Source organism: Mus caroli, unplaced genomic scaffold (genome assembly GCF_978045245.1).
Source record: "Mus caroli unplaced genomic scaffold, Mus_caroli_1 scaffold_14, whole genome shotgun sequence".
Taxonomy (NCBI): domain Eukaryota; kingdom Metazoa; phylum Chordata; class Mammalia; order Rodentia; family Muridae; genus Mus; species Mus caroli.
Genome location: NW_028227269.1, coordinates 25952641 through 25970556, shown reverse-complemented (window position 1 = coordinate 25970556; position 17916 = coordinate 25952641).

Below are 17916 nucleotides of genomic sequence, written 5' to 3'. Positions count from 1 at the left end.
AGTTAGAGATCAACAAACCAAACAACCGAATTTAAAAATGGGTCATAAAGAATTCTCAACAGAGGAATTTTGAATAGCTGAGAAGCACTTAAAGAAATGTTTAATGTCCTTAGTCATTAGGGAACTGCTAATCAAAATGACTCTGAGATTTTATCTTACACCCATCAGAATGACTAAGATAAAAAAATTTAGGGATAGCATATGCTGACCAGGATGTGGAACAAGGGAACACTCCTCCATTGCTGATGGAAGTTCATTCTTGTATAATCACTCTGGAAATCTATTTGGTGATTTCTAAGAAAATTGGCTATAGTTTTACCTCAACGCCTAGCTATACTACTCCTGGGAACATATCCAAAAGATACTCTACCATTCCACAAGGACTCTTGCTCAACTATGTTCAGAAACAGCCATATTCATAACAATCAGAAACTAAAAACAAACTAGATGTCCCTTAACTGAAGAATGTATGAAGAAAATATAATTCATTTACACAATGGAATACTACTGAGCTATTAAAAACAAGGACATCATGAATTTTGTATGCAAATGGATGGGACTAGAAAATATCATCCTAACTGGGCTGTCTTGTCTGGCCACAGTGGGAGAGGATAGATCTAATTCTACAGTAACTTGATGTGCTGGGGAGGGGGCTGATACCTAAGGGTGGGGTCTTCCTTTTCCAAAGAGAAGGGTAGGGAAAATGGCAGGAGGATATGCATAAGGGGAGGAGAGGGAGGGATGATATTAGGATATAAATTGAGTAAATAAATTTAATAAAAATTAAAAACAATATATGTTCAACATTTTTTTTTGTCATCAGGGAAATGCAAATCAAAATGACTCTGAGATTCTATCTTACACTCAGCAGAATGGCTAAGGTCAAAACTCTAGTGATAGCTTATGCTGGTGAGGATGTGGAGGAAGGGAGCACTCTTCCATTGATAGTGGGAGTACAAACTGGTATAATCACTTTGGACATCAATTTGGTGGTTTCCTAGAAAATTGGGAATAGTTCTATCCAAATACCTAGCGATACCATTCTTGGTCATATAACCAAAAGATGCCCCACTATAACACAAAGACATCTGCTCAACTATGTAAATAGCAGCTTTCTTCTTAATAGCCAGAAACTGGAAACCACCTAGATATCCTTCAACTGAAGAATGGATAAGGAAGATGTAGTACATCTATACAATGAAATACTGTTCAGCTATTAAAAATAAGACATCATGAAATTTGCAAGCAAATGGATGAAACTAAAAAAAAATCATCTTGAGTGAGGTAACCTAAACTCAGAAAGATACACATGATAGTACTCACTTAAAAGAGGACATTAGCCATAAAGTACAGGATAGCCATACTATAATTCACAGATCCCCCCCCCCCCATCTCTAAGCAATAAGGAGGGCCTAAGAGAGGAATTTCACTCAGAAGGGGAAACAAAATAGTTATTGGAGGTGAAAGGATGGAGGAAATTGGGTGGTAAAGGGGGCTAGGAGGGGGATGGAGATGGGGATCAGCTATTTGGAGAGGGGGTGTTGGAGAAGGCTAGGAGTGAGAACAGCAATTGAGGACAGGTATGTTTGGGGGGGTAACAGAGCCTTGGGATGGGGAAGTTCTGGGGAGTCTATGGAGGTGACCTAGCTGAGACTCCTAACAGCAGTGGACATGAAGACTAAAGTGGCTACCTCCTGTAGCCAGGTGGGACTTCCAGTGAAGTGAGGGTGACATCAAACCATCCACAAAAACTATCAACCCAAATCTTTTCCTGCTGCCAACAATATGCGCAGAGATAAAGACAGAGCAGCCAACTAAGGACTGGCCTAACTTGAGACACATCCCATGGGAGAGAGCCATCCCTTGACCTTATTAATGATACTCTGCTATACTTCCAGACAGGAGACTAGCATCAATGTCTCTTGAGAGGCTTCATTCAGCAGTGGATAGAAACAAATGCAGAGATCCTCAGCAAAACATCAGGCAGTGTTTGGAGAATCCTGTGAAAAGGTGAGGGGTAGAATTGAGCAGACTGGAGGGGTCAAGGATACTACAGGAAGGCATACAGAGTCAACTAGCGTGCACCCATGGGGCCTCACAAAGACTGAACCACTATCCAAAGATCATGCAGAGGCTGGTCCAAGGCCCCTTACCCATTTGTAGCTCATTTAAAGCTTGGTCTTCATGTGGGTCCCCATAACAATTGGAGCACAGGCTATCTCTGAGTCTGTTTCCTGCCATTGGATCCCCTTCTCCTGGTGGAACTGTCTGGGCCTCAGTTGGAGAGGATGCACTTAGGTCTGCTGGGCCTGGATGTACCAAGATAGGGTGGTACACAAGGGGGACTTTTCCTTATCCGTGAGGAATGGGAGGGGGTAATGGAAGATGAATTTGTCAGACTAGGAAGTGAGGAGGGACAGGGATGGGATCAGGATATAAAATTAATTTTAAAAATGGACCCTAGAGCTTGATAGCACAGTTATCACCAGACCAAGGTTGATGTCTGAGTATTAGTTTCTAAGCAGCTAGCAAAACCTCATGAGGGTGGTTTAGAGGCTCCCATGTATGAAACATCTATAAAGTGGCATTACTTTATCTTTGTACACAATTCTGTCTTGTACTTCATAGATACTATGTGTTTTACACACGGAAGTCTCGTGGTAGCCTGATTTTACAAAAATCTAGTGACATCATTTTAACACTGTGTGTTCTCTTCTCATCTCTGTGCCAGGCATTAATTCTCACAATATTTCAAATCCACTTATTATTGTGCTTTTTTACACTGACCTGTGATTCCTAAGTGTAATTAATATTGTTATTTAAATTATTCTAGAACACTGGAAACCACTCCCACATAAGATGGCAGACTTAATTGATCAACATTTTGTGTCCTATCTGCTTTGGTGACTATCAATCCCCTCACCCATTTCCTTCTCCTTTAGCCAATCTGTTCTCTGAGTTTAAAGCAATATTGACAGTATGCAAATCAATGGCAACAATGGCTCCTTAGTGTCCAAGAGAAAGAAAGAGGCACCGACCTCTCACTTGGCATCAACAGTTTGCAGTGACTTAGCATCGCGAAGAAGGCATGTTGAAAGGCAAGACAGATAAAAGCAGGCCTCTGTGACATCCCGGTTGTGAACACATTGGAAACAGCCTGAAGGAAATAAAAAGAGCTACTTGAGTGAGCACACAAGTGGTGAGAAAGAGAAAAAAACCTTGTTGCTTATCTGGAGAAGGTTTTAATAGTCCCAAAAGAAGATCAAACCAGCCAAGGCCTTTTCCAGCACCAGTTTACAATTCTTCAATTCTGTGAAGGCAGAGAGAAGCAGACAACTACAGAAATAAAGCTGGGTGCTAGCAGAGGTAGGCTTCTCAAGTTTATAGAAATAAGTATGTCCAAGGCACAAAACAGGCACCAATGGAGAAGATACAGAAAACCGCCATAGATAGCAGGGATATATTAAACCACAGACATGCAATGTGAATGAGGTTATCGTCCCTGTGGAGCTGGTCATGCTCAAAGAGCTGTCTGACTCACGTGGCTTCATATAGTTAACAGGGAGGCTATTTCCTCAAATGAAGAGAGGAGGGAAGTGAGGTCTCATTGTAGGTTAGGAAATATCACAGCTCTGCATGAATATTTATTTTTGTGAGTTGAACAGAATGGATTCTGTACTTTAACTTCCTGCACCAGTGACTGAAGTTATAAGGAAACATGGTCCTTTCAGCTGAATGCAACAACAACAAACCTCACAAAACAGTAATCAACTCAGAATAAGGAAGTTCCAGATGAAGCAAGTTTGTATCAAATACATTTGAGGCCAAGGAGTTGAGATAGCATGCTGAACATCAACTCTTGGACACCGGGGCCCTATTTTTCTATCTGCAATTGTGTTCAGTATGTCGGTTTTTTTTTTTTTTTTTTTTTCAAATCTAACTTCAGTTTCAAAGCTGTAGTTCCGGGCTCTGCCCATGGAAAAATATCTAGGATCTTGATCATTCTCCTTTTCAGGTTGGTTCCTTATTTTCTACCAAACTTCTAAAGCACTGAATGTACACTCAAAAATAGGAGTCCTTTCTCCTCTCCTCTTCTTCTCTTACTTTGCATGGGCTCTGACCTATAACTCAGCTTACTGCCTATGCTTGTGCTAGAGGATAATTGTCCCAGTGTTTATACTGCTCACCTTTATTCTTTCCTGCAGAGTGGCTTCTTGTGGTCAGGGGAAGGAGGTATACTTAGAGGTCAGCATGAGCTATACCCAAATCTCTGCATTTCTTTGTCACAGTGCCCCAAAACTGTAGACTTGTGGTCTTATTAAATGATCATATTTTTATGGATCTTATCTGCAGTGTGATGGCCAACGATTCCCTTCTCAGCCATTATGGCTGAAGATATAAACAGAGTATCTGAATTATGTTTTTCAAATAATGTCTTGATTGGAGATTTCTATATAAAACTCCTTTTGATGTGGAAGGATGGGATGGTATGCTGTGGAATTCATCACTTTCTTTCTCTACACTCTTCTTCTTCATTTAGGAAAAGCAGAGGTAGAATTATGCATTCTTTAAGACCAGCTCCAAAGTAAACACTCAATAATTTGGTACTACTACTATTGTGTTTCTGTATTTATATAACAGAATTTCTTTCGTATTGAATCTATAAGAATTAGTCCTTATAAATAGCTATAGTCATAGATAGTACAAAAGGATCCAGGAGTTTTTGTTTTATGTAAGAGCTAGAGTTTAATCCCTCCAGACTGAATGAAGCACTTTTGCTCAACCCATTTCAACACAATCCATTTTCCTTTTCATTTCTTATTTTTCCTTCTTTGACAGTCAACCTTTTGATGATCTTGTTATGTTGTCCTTTTCTCCAAATTGAAATATGTTTCCTCTGGAGGGAGTAAATTAAGTTGCCAAGACTCAGAAAGCTGAGGAAACTTGCAAGGCCCAGGAAACTCAAAAAACTTACAAGACTTGGGAATGTTAGAAAGTTTCTAGATTCATAAGGCCCCTGCCCAAGGTTGTACAAGAAGCAAATATCTGAAGATGCAGAAGAAACCCTTCAGTGAAAATAGCCATAAGTTCAAGGAATGCTGTTTTCATGAGTCGTTGCCCATTCTGGCAAGGACATTTTAGGGAAGTAGCTGCCTGGCAGTTACCCATGTTTCTGTAACTAGCACAGATACATATTCTTCAGGTTTGACTTGGTTACACTAATTTCTTTGTCTTTCATTGGTTAGTAGCTGAGATTAATAGATATTTTCCCAGATCACTGATGCCCATGTAAACAGACTCTTTCTGAAGTAGACTAGTTGGATACACTTTCTTTGTCTCCAACTTGTCTCTATCACTTAAGGAATATGACATTTTCCCATGAATTTCTGCCTTAGTAGATGGTAGTAGTTTGTTTTTGTGGAGTGTAGATTTTGTTTATTTCAGTACAAATACCAGTCTATCAGAATTCACTAAAACAGTAATTTTAGGATGTGTGATTATTCCCTTGTCTGAGACACAGCGCACCAAGATTTTTCAAGCACCATGACGAGTACATCAATGAAGGACTTTGGTAAAGTTGGCATGGTTATATGTGACTTCCATACTGTGGGTCTCATTGAACCACTGGAGGATGCAGTGATATTCTTCAGTATCCTGTAACTGGACCTGACCTGTAGTAACCATGCTTCCAGACTCCAGTCTGAAAGTCACATTTAGTCCTGACTGTGAGGACTGTACACACATGTGAACAGGTGCCCTAAACTCTCTCCCTCTCCTTCCCTCTTCTCCCTCAGCCCACATCCCATCCTTCCTTTTCTTCAGTGCATTACATAAAATGTTGAAGTTTTTTGAGAATTCCTGGAAAGGAAACAACTCACAAGAGTAGAGCTGTGTGAATGTGGAGTGGATAACATGACATGAAAATAAAGTTCTGGCCCAGGACAGAAATCAACACCCCAGTCCCTAGACAGAGAATCATAAGCCAGTCCATTCTGTGTGGTTGCCTGTTTTCTGACCCACTTTTTGCTTAACTTCAAGTAAGTGTATGGCTAGCAGTCTTCATGAGTGTGTGTTCTACATTAACACACAGTATAGTCACTGGTAACATGGGCTGCTTCTAGATGTCAATTTTGTTAATAGCTCCATTCTGTAACAAAATAAAAACTTGCTTCTGTGAGCCAGTTGGCAGCTGGCCTAGAAAAAGCCATATTTAATATCTTCTTTGTCATGTCTTTGTATTACTGCCAATCTTGACTACATACTGAGAGAGTCCTTCCCCACTTCTCTATAAAATATTGTCCTGTCAAATTGTCACTTTTGTAAGCCATGGTCTTTAAACTAAAATCTTGTCAGTAACCTAGGTCAGCCTTTTGTTTATCTAGTTTGTTTAAAGTCTTAAAAAATTAATATATTTTATTAGGTCTTTGAGAATCACATTTAAATTTTTTGTTTGTATCATACACATGCTCTCCCCAGTTCTTCCCAAACTTACAACCTACACTGGTTACCCAACTGTGTCGTCTGGATCTCTTTGTTTCACCCATAGAGCCCATTTTGTGGTACCATATACTGCTGGGGGTATGTCCTTCCACTGGAGTGTGATCAACCTACCAATGGCAACACTCCTGAAGTAAACTGATGATTTCTTCCCCAGTAGCCATCAAATTTCAAGAGCTCCTCAGCTAGAGATGGAATTTCATCTCCAATTAGACACTCTCCTGGGATTTGGTTTGGCTTGAGGTTGCATGAACTTTGTAAGTGCTGTAATAACTGTTGTGAGTTCACAGATGCAGCTATTCTATTGTTTCCAAAGGACACAGTTTTCTTGCAATTATCTACCAGTCTAACTCTTATACCCTTGCTCATTTTTCACAGGGATCCATAAGTGTTGGATAGAAAGCATGTAGTATAGGCGTTCCAGTTAGGGGTGAGAATTTAGCACTCTTACATTCTCTGCACCTTGGCCAGTTGTGAGTCTATGAGCAAACCATCATCTATTGCAAGGAGAAGCTTCTCTAATGAGAGCTGAGTGAAGAGTAGAGAGACAAGTGATTTGGAGTCAGACTAACACTATGTCCATTTAGCAGCAGCATAGTAACAGGTTCCCTGTGAGGATCTACCTTTCCTCTAGTCACATATTCTTGGCACAATAATGTTGTTTTATTTTGTGGAGCATAACTTAAATCCAAGCTGCAAGTGATTGGTTCCTCCCATGATATTCCTGTCACAATTGCACCAGGATCTGTGTTTTGATTGGCCAGCTGTTGAAGCTCACGTAGCAGAGGTTCAACTAGGAAATAATGATGCTTTATTCTCCTCTGGTAGCGTGCATAGCTCTTTCCAGAACTAAAGAAACTGGTCAGTATCCAGTAGCGAGGAAGCTGGTGAGAGTTTTGTTTGTTTGGTTTTTTTCTTGTTTTGGTTTGATTGTTTTGAAGGTCAGAGGGGGTCTGGCCAAAAGGGTGTCTGTGTTGTTTTCATCATGGGCCAAGTAGGTACTTCTGGAGATAATCTCCTGTGTAAGAGCCTGTTCTCACCACAGGAAAGCTTTACCATTTGTATCATCTTAGATATTTTAAGAAATATAGAGATGATTTAACATATTCCGGGGATGGGGTGATGCAGGTTTTATATCAACACTGCATCCTTAGGAAAATCAGCTTACATCTCCATCAACCTTTACTTCCTGGGTACTAAATAATTCAATTATGCCTAGTTACCATAGCAATTTGAAGGTTGTATAAGCACAGTATTTTAAAGATTTTCATGTTGTTCAATAGAACAGAAGAGACTTGGGGAGGAAGAATTTTGTTGTTGTTGTTGTTGTTTTGTTTTTTGTTTTTTTGGTTTTTTTAGGGTGTGACCACTTTATGGTTCCACACCTTAGAGGAATGTTGCATACTGACTTGCTCCCCTTAGCTTCTTCAACCTGCTTTCTTTCTTTCTTTTCTTTTTTTTTTAAAGCATTCTTTTTCTTATTGGATATTCTCTTTCTTTACATTTCAAATGTTATCCCCTTTGTTGGTTCACCCCCTGGAAATCCCCATCCCATCTTCCCTCCCCCTGCTTCTATGAGGGTGTTCCTCCACCCACACACCCATTCCCACCTCTCCACCCTTAGTTCTCCTATACTAGGACACCTATCAAGGTTTCATAGGGCCAAGGACCTTTCCTCCCATTGATTCCTGACAAGGTCTTCCTCTGCTACATATGCAGCTGGAGCCATGTGTACTACTTTGTTGATGGCTTAGTCCTTGAGAGCTCTTGCTGGATAGGTTGGTTGATATTGTTGTTCTTCCTGTGGGTTTCAATCCTCTTCAACTCCTTCTCTAACTCCTCTGTTGGGGATCCTGTGCTCAGTCCAATGGTTGTCTGTGAGCATTCATCTCTGTATTTGTAAGGCTCTGGCAGGGCCTCTTCGGAAATAGCCATATTAGCCTCCTTTCAGCATGCACTTCTTTTCAACCATAATAGTGTCTGAGTTTGGTAACTGTGTATGGGATGAATCCCCAGTTGGGACAGTCTCTGCATGGCCTTTCCTTTAGTCTCTGTTCTATACTTTGTCTCCACATTTGCTCCTGTGAGTATTTTGTTATTCTGAGAAGGACTGAAGCATCCACACTTTGGTCTTCCTTCTTCTTGAACTTCATGTGGTCTGTGAATTGTATCTTGGTTATTTGGAACTTTTGGGCTAATATCCATTTATCAGTGAGTGCAAACCATGTGTGTTCTTTTGCAATTGGGTTACCTCACTCAGGATGATATTTTCTAGTTCTATCCATTTGCCTAAGAATTTCATGAATTCATCATTTTTAATAGCAGAGTAGTACTCCATTGTGTAAATGTGCCACATTTTCTGTATCCATTACTCTGTTGAAGGACATCTGGATTCTTTCCAGCTCCTGGCTATTATAAATAAGCTCAGCCTTCTTTCTTATATTATTCAGGACCACCTGCCTAGGGGAGGCACTGCCTTCAGTGGAATAGTTTCTCATACATCATTAATCAAGAAAACATACGACACGTTTTTCCACAGGTCAAGTGTAATGGGGGCATTTTCTCAATTGAGGTTTCTTCTTCCCAAGGGACTCTAGTTTGTGTCAAGTTGACAAAGTACTATTCAGCACAAAGGTTACCACTAAATAAATAAACAAGGAAGTAAATAAAGATAGGAACTTAGAGGGTGGCTGACATGTTGGAGAGAGGTGGATAGTTATCTGGATATGACCATGTTTCATTGTATCCATGTATAAATTTCTCAAGTAGAAAAATATTTTCAATAGAAAATAAAATTGCAAAACAAATGCAATAATGTATGCATTGTGAAGATATCTATACCACATACATTAGAGGACTATTATTTAGGAAAATATAGCATCCTATATATAGATATTTGAGAAAGATGATATTGTGTGGAAAGCTGCATATTTTACTTTATGAGAACAGTGTGTTTGGCAGCCTGGGGAGGAGATGACCTTTTGTGAAGAGAGCATCGTGAGTCATTGTGATACAGACTTAGGAATTCTAGAGTTATTATTAATAAACGATACATCACATCACCACATACAACAGGCTCAGCATGCCAGGGAAGGAAATCGTAGTTTTGAGAATTTTGAAACAGCATTTCAAGGGGGAGATCACGGGGTTTGCTGCAGACAAACAAGCATTTGAATTCTGTAGATAAAAATAAATGGCCTCTCTGAGCTCCCAAATCATCTATACATGCATGATATCAAAATATTTCTAAAGCATGATGGGAAATGTGAAAACATAGTCCTACATAGGCGTTTACAGATGTATTTTCTTATTCCATTTCCTTGACTCTTAGTTTCTTTGTGTTTCCTAAGCGGGTATTCATTAGCATGCTAGGTTTTATAAAAATTAAACAAGGTGACTGATGAAATTTCTGAGGAAGACTGCCCAGTGCTGGAGGGTTCCCATAGATCCACTTCACTTCCCTGTATCTCCAGCAGTGCTAGGCTGTGCAAAACCCAGACAATCTAAGCTGGGCTTCCCTGTTTGCAGCGGAGTTACAGGCCTTCTCTGGATTCTTGAAGTGTGGAAATGAACCTAAGAGATGATATTCCTGCTCTCTAAACTATTCTGTGATGGCAGGAGCATTGTCTTCAAAATGAGGCTCATGTGCAGAAACATGATGTAAATGCTACCCCTGGCTACCTAGCTGCCTGCAGGTACCAGGAGTCTCTGAGCTGGTCTCTAAGCAACTTGGGTGTTCAGGCAACCATTGTGAATGTATCCGTACACTTCATACCCTCAGTAGTACTTCCTGGGCATATGACTTATGGTACTTTTTTGTTCTGGAATCCATCCTGTCAAACTTTCTCCAAAATGTGTTGTTAAGCACTAAATTCTATGTTTGACATGATAACTCTATTTTCATCTCTACAGTGTTATCTGCTTTCTCCATGGACTCTTGAGCAATGTTTGTCGTCAAATGATTGTTTAAGGTTAATTAGGTCAGGAGATGTGACAGAGCAGAAAGGGAAATGAGCCACTAGGATCGTTAGTGACTGAGAGGCCCAAGAAGAGTTAAATCACACTATTCTGAATAAAACAAAGTGAGATTCTAATTACAGCAGCAAGAAGGTGCAGTTTGAATTGTATATATCCTGGACACGAGCGCTCAAGAACTGAGGTGGGAATGGGGTTAGGCAAGGGATGCCTCTATTGGCTGAAGCTTGATAGCTTTTTCGATGTCAGAAAAACCAGTTTGATTGACAATCTATCCTCTGAGCTTCTGGTCTCTGAATCCAAAGAGCCAACTCATGGCACATTGGAAACACAAAAGTTCTTCATGATAAGGGATGCACAGAGTTTTGGCTGTTTCATTCCCTAAATGATATAGCATGACAATGATTTGCATACCATTTGCATCATATTAGTTATTTTAAGTAATAAAGAAATGATTTAAGGTAGTCAGGGGATAGTTATGCATGCAGCTTTTCTATCAGCACTGCTTCATTTTATTCACTGTATGTGAGTACCTAGACTTGTCCATCTTCAGGGTGCTGGAACAATCCCTCATGGGACCAAGAGAGCATTTCTTTTCCTCTTTCAGCTTATTTGCTACATCAAGTTCTATGTTAGGGTGTTACATCTTTTTCCTGGGGCATCAGCAGTTATTGCATAGGCTAGTCGCTTTGAAATATTTCTTTATGCACATATACATTTAATGAAAAAAACTTAATAAAAAATTACAAAAAAGCAGGCAGGAGAAGTCATTGAAAGACTGCAGGGTGCATGAAGGAATCAGAAATAAAGTGCTATAAAAATAATATGCTATTATGTTAAGATCTCAGTTAAGTTTTCAGATGAGATTAGAAAATAGATTCTCTTAATTTTATGGAAGTCATTTAATTATGTTGCTCCCCAAATGCCTTTATAAGAGCAAAGACTTTGTAAGTTAGATTGCTTTATTATAGAATTCAAAAGGTAGTGTATCTGTTCCTTCCTTCTTTCCTGTAGTCAGACGTAGAGGAATCCCAGGAAGGTAGACTGGACAGGTTCTGCCTGACCTGAACTTTGTATTAAATAAAATGATCTACATCTAAGGTCTGTTCTTTAGGCAGGGTAACAGGATATATTTGCTAGATGGAACTTAAAAAACATGTAGGATTTTCTGTTGTGAAAACTTTAATCTAAAGCAGCACACACAAGATTTCTGGGCTGCCTTCAAAATAGTTTTTTCTTTCATTGTTACACAAAATTGGATTTACTAAGACAACACACATCATTATGTTCGTCCTTTACAAGCTAAGCTGTCTATCACTTCTAGTTTAGATTTCTTCTTCCCCTTTTAAGTTACTTACTTGGGAGTTCAGATGTTTCTACTTTTCTTTGTGTGTGTGTGTATGTGTGTGTGTGTGTGTGTGTGAGAGAGAGAGAGAGAGACAGAGAGAGAGACAGAGAGAGAGAGAGAGAGAGAGAGAGAGAGAGAGAGAGAGAGAGAGAGAGAGAGAGAGAGAGAGAGAGAGAGAGAGTGTAAGTTGCCTGAAGCCTGGAGAACCTGCTTTATGAAAGTCATGTGCTGCACAGCGAGCACCTTTGCCTGGCTTCTTCCCCTGCAGGAGATCTCCTGGGGGATGGCTTCTGTGTCTCTCAGGTGAACAAGCATGTTTGAAGCTACAAGATGGCGTGGCCCCAATGCTGGTAACAAAAAGTCTGGTTGATAAGTATTGTTTCCATCTCTGTCAGCCCCTTTTTCTCAGACTCTAAAATTTCCCTTTCTCTTTATCTACTGGTAGCTATGTGGTTGCTAGGCTCAAACCTGAAGGTTATTTGAGAGGACAGTGGAGAGGAGCAAGTGCTAACTCAACAGGGCAAACAGTGGTGGCTTCTGATCAAAGTACTTCGTAGCTGTAAGCCATCAGTGCCATGTCAACCACCGTGGCCTGGTGAGCAGGCTTTCTGGAGAAGGTCACAGCTGTCTGCAGGAACTCAAAACAGTATTGATTGCTGGGCCCTTTCTATGATATGAACTCCCTCCTTGAAGACTGCTGTCTGCAGTCACTGGGCAGAATGGGGGACACTGAAGCATACACCATACAATGCTGCTTGCGAAGCCAGCATCTCTTCACTCTATTTTATATAGGGTGAGAAGTTGAAGCTCAGAACATCAAGCACACTTGGGATCTGGTGCATACCAAACAGCAGGTTTGCTGATAGGGAGAATCAGACACGAGACAGCATATGTGGGGATTGCATAGCTCGTTTACAACCCTGTTTCTTTCTTAGAATTGTGTATGGAACTTCTTAGTTGAGTGGAACCAAACTTTAGTGGGTCTGGATAATGATTGAAAGACTCTAGATGCTGTCAGGTTCTGATCTTTCTAAAAAGCCACAGAGAGAAGAGTCCCAGCTCCGGTATCAGTGTCTTGAACCTTATGCTTATGCTAATGCTCTGTGCCCTGAAGCCTGGAATATTTCAGGTCGCATGGTTGGACCTTCCTCCCCACCTCAGTCTTCTTGTTCTTTCCTGTATTTCTGCAAGGACCAACAATGACCCAGGACTCTTTGCAACCAGGTTGCAGCATAGAAGCTGTAAGTAAATCAATTAAAGAAATTGATCAGATGGCAATCACTCTGAGTCCAGCATGAGTATGCACCACTACCCTGTATCTGTGCTCTCCCTATATCTCTGTCTGTCTGTCTGTCCTCGGTCTGTCTTTATATCTCAAAGTAGACTTTATCTTTATTGCCTTATTTTTTCAGCCCTGAAGTACTCTGGTTCCAAAAATAACTCATTCCCATGAAAGCTGTATGAAGCTGGTTTGGATTCGCAGTGATAAGAGCCTCTCATAACACTTTAACATGAACAGCCCTCTCTAATGGCTCCTTCATGCTATAAGGCAGTTTCTGTGTAGTGAGTGCCCATGTGCTGTCAAGTTCTCTACTAAATATTTCTTGTGCCATCTCTAAGTCATTGGATTGTCACAATAACCTAACCATGACTTATTTCAATTAATCAGCTAAAAGGCTAAAAGTGAGTGCCCAGCACAGACGTGGTGAGTGGCAGTCAAGTCTGTAGGTCCTATTTACAATACTGGGTTCTGAGTCTTTCAAATCTCATTTCATTTAACGTAAGTGTGTAGCTTCATATTGAACACAGTTTTGAGTTTAAAAGTCTATTGCGTATTCTTAATTTGTGTTGATTCTATCAAAAAAGGAACAAAATTTTCCCTCAAAAGGGAACCTTTATCTAGTCCACAGTAAAACCACTCATGGCTTTTAATAGATTATTTAATTTTTAAGTACATATTTATTTTTTATTTTTTATTACGAGTGTTTTAGTTGCATATATGTATGTGCACTATGTGTGTACAGTGTCTGTGGAGGTCAGAATAGGGTATCCGAGCAATTGTCCTAGCTCCTCATTCATGATTTTTGTAGTTATAAAATACAAGACCAGTGAAGAAAGCTAAGACTCCCATAATCTAACTCTGTTATGAGATAACTCCACTTACTCATGTATCATTGGAGTGCCCAAAATAGCACACACATACACACACACACATACACCCATGCATACATACATATGCATACACAAGCACACTCTCATACACATAAATACACACACATATATATATAGTGCATGTGTATGTAGGTATATCTAATTTGAATATTTATAAAGATAATATTTTGCAGTCACATACCATGTCAAAATGAGAGATGGTGAAAGGTAAATAAAACAGCTACCTGGCCCAATATCTCTTTGTCCAATTCCAACATCTGATTTCCGGACAAAGCTTTCTCACTTCGAGTCTCTCCTTTGCACACAGCCACAAGCACTTTCTTGTTATCTTAAGAATCTTTATGGATCCACTTGGTTTCAGTCACACAAACTGGCATCAATGCCATGAACAGTCCCAAGAAGAATTAAAATGTTTGCATGTTTTTAAGCTGACTACAGTAAGCCAGCAACGGTGATGAGTGTACTGTTAGCCCAGCAGAGTCTGTGTTCGTACACGAGATGTGCTGATTAATACATCGCACAATTAGCTCCAGATCTTACAGCTGTGTTAATTGATGAGCAGTCAGAGCTTAGGGCTGTGTAATTATGTGCACTGGAGTGCTGAGGCGGGAACTGGCTTTGTGATTCCGTTGGCTTACATTGAGGATACTTATTTAATCTTTTGACTTAGACTTGGGTGCCAAAAAAAGTGGTGCTAGCTACATCTCTGCAGCATTATGCCTCCAAGGCAGTGATCGTTTGCAGTATTTGAGGGAAAAAGGATGATTCTAAAAACTGCGGTCACACCCAGCTATCTGGGAAAAGATGATTTTCTTGCTTATTTGTGAAATGCACTGGACATTTTGAACATTTCCGAGCTGATTTCCTAATTAACTTCTGTACCATAAGTATGATAACTCCACAGATACAGTGGGTTCATACTCAAGTTTAGTCTTAGGATTGACTGTTCCTTTGGGACAGCAACATCAGGAAATTATTTTTTGTAGTAATTTATTATTTTGTATTCACTTTACATCCTGATCACAGTTCTTCCTCCCTCCCAGTCTCACCCTTACAAAACCCTCCCTGAATTACCCCCTCCTCTTCTCCTCCTTTAGGTACCACCCCACCCTGGGATATCCAGTCCTCTCCCACTGAGGCCCAACCAGGCAGTCCAACTAGGGGGAGAGGATACAATGGCAGGCAACAGAGTTACAGACAGTCTCATTCTCCCATAGTTACGGGATCCACATGAAGACCAACTTGCCCATCTGCTACAAATATGTGGGGGGGGGGGAGGGTGAAGGAGCAGCCCCTGTGTGCTCTTCAGGCAATTCTTTTGCAAGGAAGAGATGATAACAAGGAAAATCGCTGATTCAAGAGTGCTGACGTACACAGTGTAAATGCTTCTTCCACAAATTTAGCTCACCAATGGGGTCGCTGCCTCACAGGGAACATCTCTAGCACATGAAACAGAACTGCCCTCTTTCCATGGAGCCAGGTGTGTAACTCTGCATTTCCTTCATGTTCCAGTGTAAACCACATAGAACTCAGCACTTATAGGGATACAGTTTGGACCTGGAATATTTATGTCTCTGTGTCTGTCTGTTTTTGTTTAACAATAGTCATGAAAGAAAAAAAAAGCCATGGAGTTTGGAGAGAGAGAGGAAAACCAGGAGGAGGTAGGGAGGGTGGAGATGGGTGGAGTGATGTGGATGCCGTATTCATGTATGTAAGTCTCAGAATTTCATACTTACACTTATTAAATGGGTTAGTGAGCCCAATATCCATGGCTAGTACTGGTATTCATCTTTTCTAAAGTCACCAGGTACATGCCCTGGTCCCCATGCTTCTGCTTGGACACAGAATTATCTATAGCTATGTAGGTTTCATAGTAAAGGCCCGATGGGCACCTGCAGTTACATAGAGGTCACATAATACTGCTGGCGATTCTCTCATAGGACAACTGTGCATATATTTGCACAGTGGTTAGATGCTTTGACTGGTTTTAGAAGTTTAAGCTTAAAAATAATGTTCCCCAGATCTCTGAAGTCTTTACTTTGTGGCTTCCTGCATGCAGCACCATTGTTAGCCAGTAGTTTATAATCTCTCATAAGGGCACTGGTAAGTATATTATATTTTCTGAAATATTTAAACTAACTTTATCTGTGGTAGTCTAGAATTCATAAATATTCAGCCAATAAAGGTGTTATGACTTTTTAATCCCATTGTAACATGCTACATTTTCAATCAATAGTTGTTTAAATTCTGAGGATTTTCTTTTATTCATTCATACTCTGTACACTTTATGGAAAATCCCACAAGGTAAATATTAAATACCTCTCCTTTTCAATCATTCTTTATTTCTATTGTTATTCTATGAAGCTGTAATGTAGGCTGTAAGTTCAAATTTTCTGTTTTGCTAATTATATTTTCAGTTGCTCACTGAGTATTTCTTGTTCTCTATTTCTTTCTCATAACTGTGCATGTTATTAGTATATATGCATGGTTCAAGATAATGAGTTTCATTATGATGTCTTCATGCAAATCTATCATGTAATTGATCTCTTTCATCCCCACTATTCTCTGCACTTTTCCTCTTCTCAAATGGCTCCCACTCTGAATCAAACTCACATTTTAAAGGCTTAGATTATATGTTTTTTTTTTAAGATTCCATATTTTAGAGAAAACACAGTATCTGTTTTTCTGAGCTTGGCTTAGTTTGCTTTGCACTAAGGTGGCTGACCTCAGATTTAATCTACCTTCCAGCAAACAGCACAATTTTTTTCTTGATCAACAGATGATTGTGCATCCAGACACAATTTTCTTTGGACTCATCTGCACAGTGCCACAGGGACATGGTAGTACACATGTCTTATTGGATTTTGATTTGGAGTGCTCCAATTATCTTCTTAGAATCAGAATAGCTGAGTAGTGTAGTAATTCTAGCTCTAGTTTTCTAAGGAGCATGCATATTGTTTCCATAGTGGCTGTCTTGAGCAATGAAGGTTCAGTTTCTGTCCTCTGTCACAGAAACCTGGCTTCTTCAGCACCATTTGTTGAAGATCAACCTTTTCATAAGTCTATGTTTGGGGCATCTTTGTGGAGAATCATATGGTGCAGCACTGTGGATTTCTTCCTGTATCATTGATTCTATTCAAGTTGTGCTAGTATCATTGTATGCTGTTGCTAGGCATCTAGTAAAATTTGAGATAAAGTATTATAACATACCCAGAATTATCCTTTTTTGTTCAGTATTATTTTGCGTATTTACTCAAATTTTATTACGTTCTTTCTTTTTCATGTCCATATGAATGTTAGTATTAAAATGGCACCATTCTGTCAATGTTTGCAATATGATATATCAATAAAATAAATTTTATATGTATGAGATGTAATGTATTGGCCCACCCAAGAAATGGTAAACTTCATTACTCATAAGTCACAGTATCTAACAGGAAGTTCTGTTATGAATGCAAATGCTGGCTCTATGCCAGGATCAACTAATATAATCTAGATAAAACAGCTAAGACATTAGCAGGATGAGTCAGAAGAGCTGGGTAGCAGCCATTGTGTCACTTCTAGCTAGCACTGCATTCTAGAAACATTATTTATCTATTCCATATACTTCAGTGACAATGATTCCTGGCTAAACACACATGTGCTTCCGTGTTAGCACCTGCTCATTATTCAGTTACTGATTTCATGGCTGCAGGCCATGTGTCTATCATAGTCAAGTGACATTTTCTATTAGTGGTCTGTAGCAATGACCAAAGATATGGATGGGAACACACAGGAACCATTTCCCTATCAGAAGAAAGTTTTATCTTGCATATTGGAATATTCCCCCACATGTTCTCCTGCCTCCTTTCAAGTAACCCCATTGTGTGTCCCTGGAAGGATTCTCTCCAGTACAGAGAGATCTGCCTGGAGTATTGTCAGTG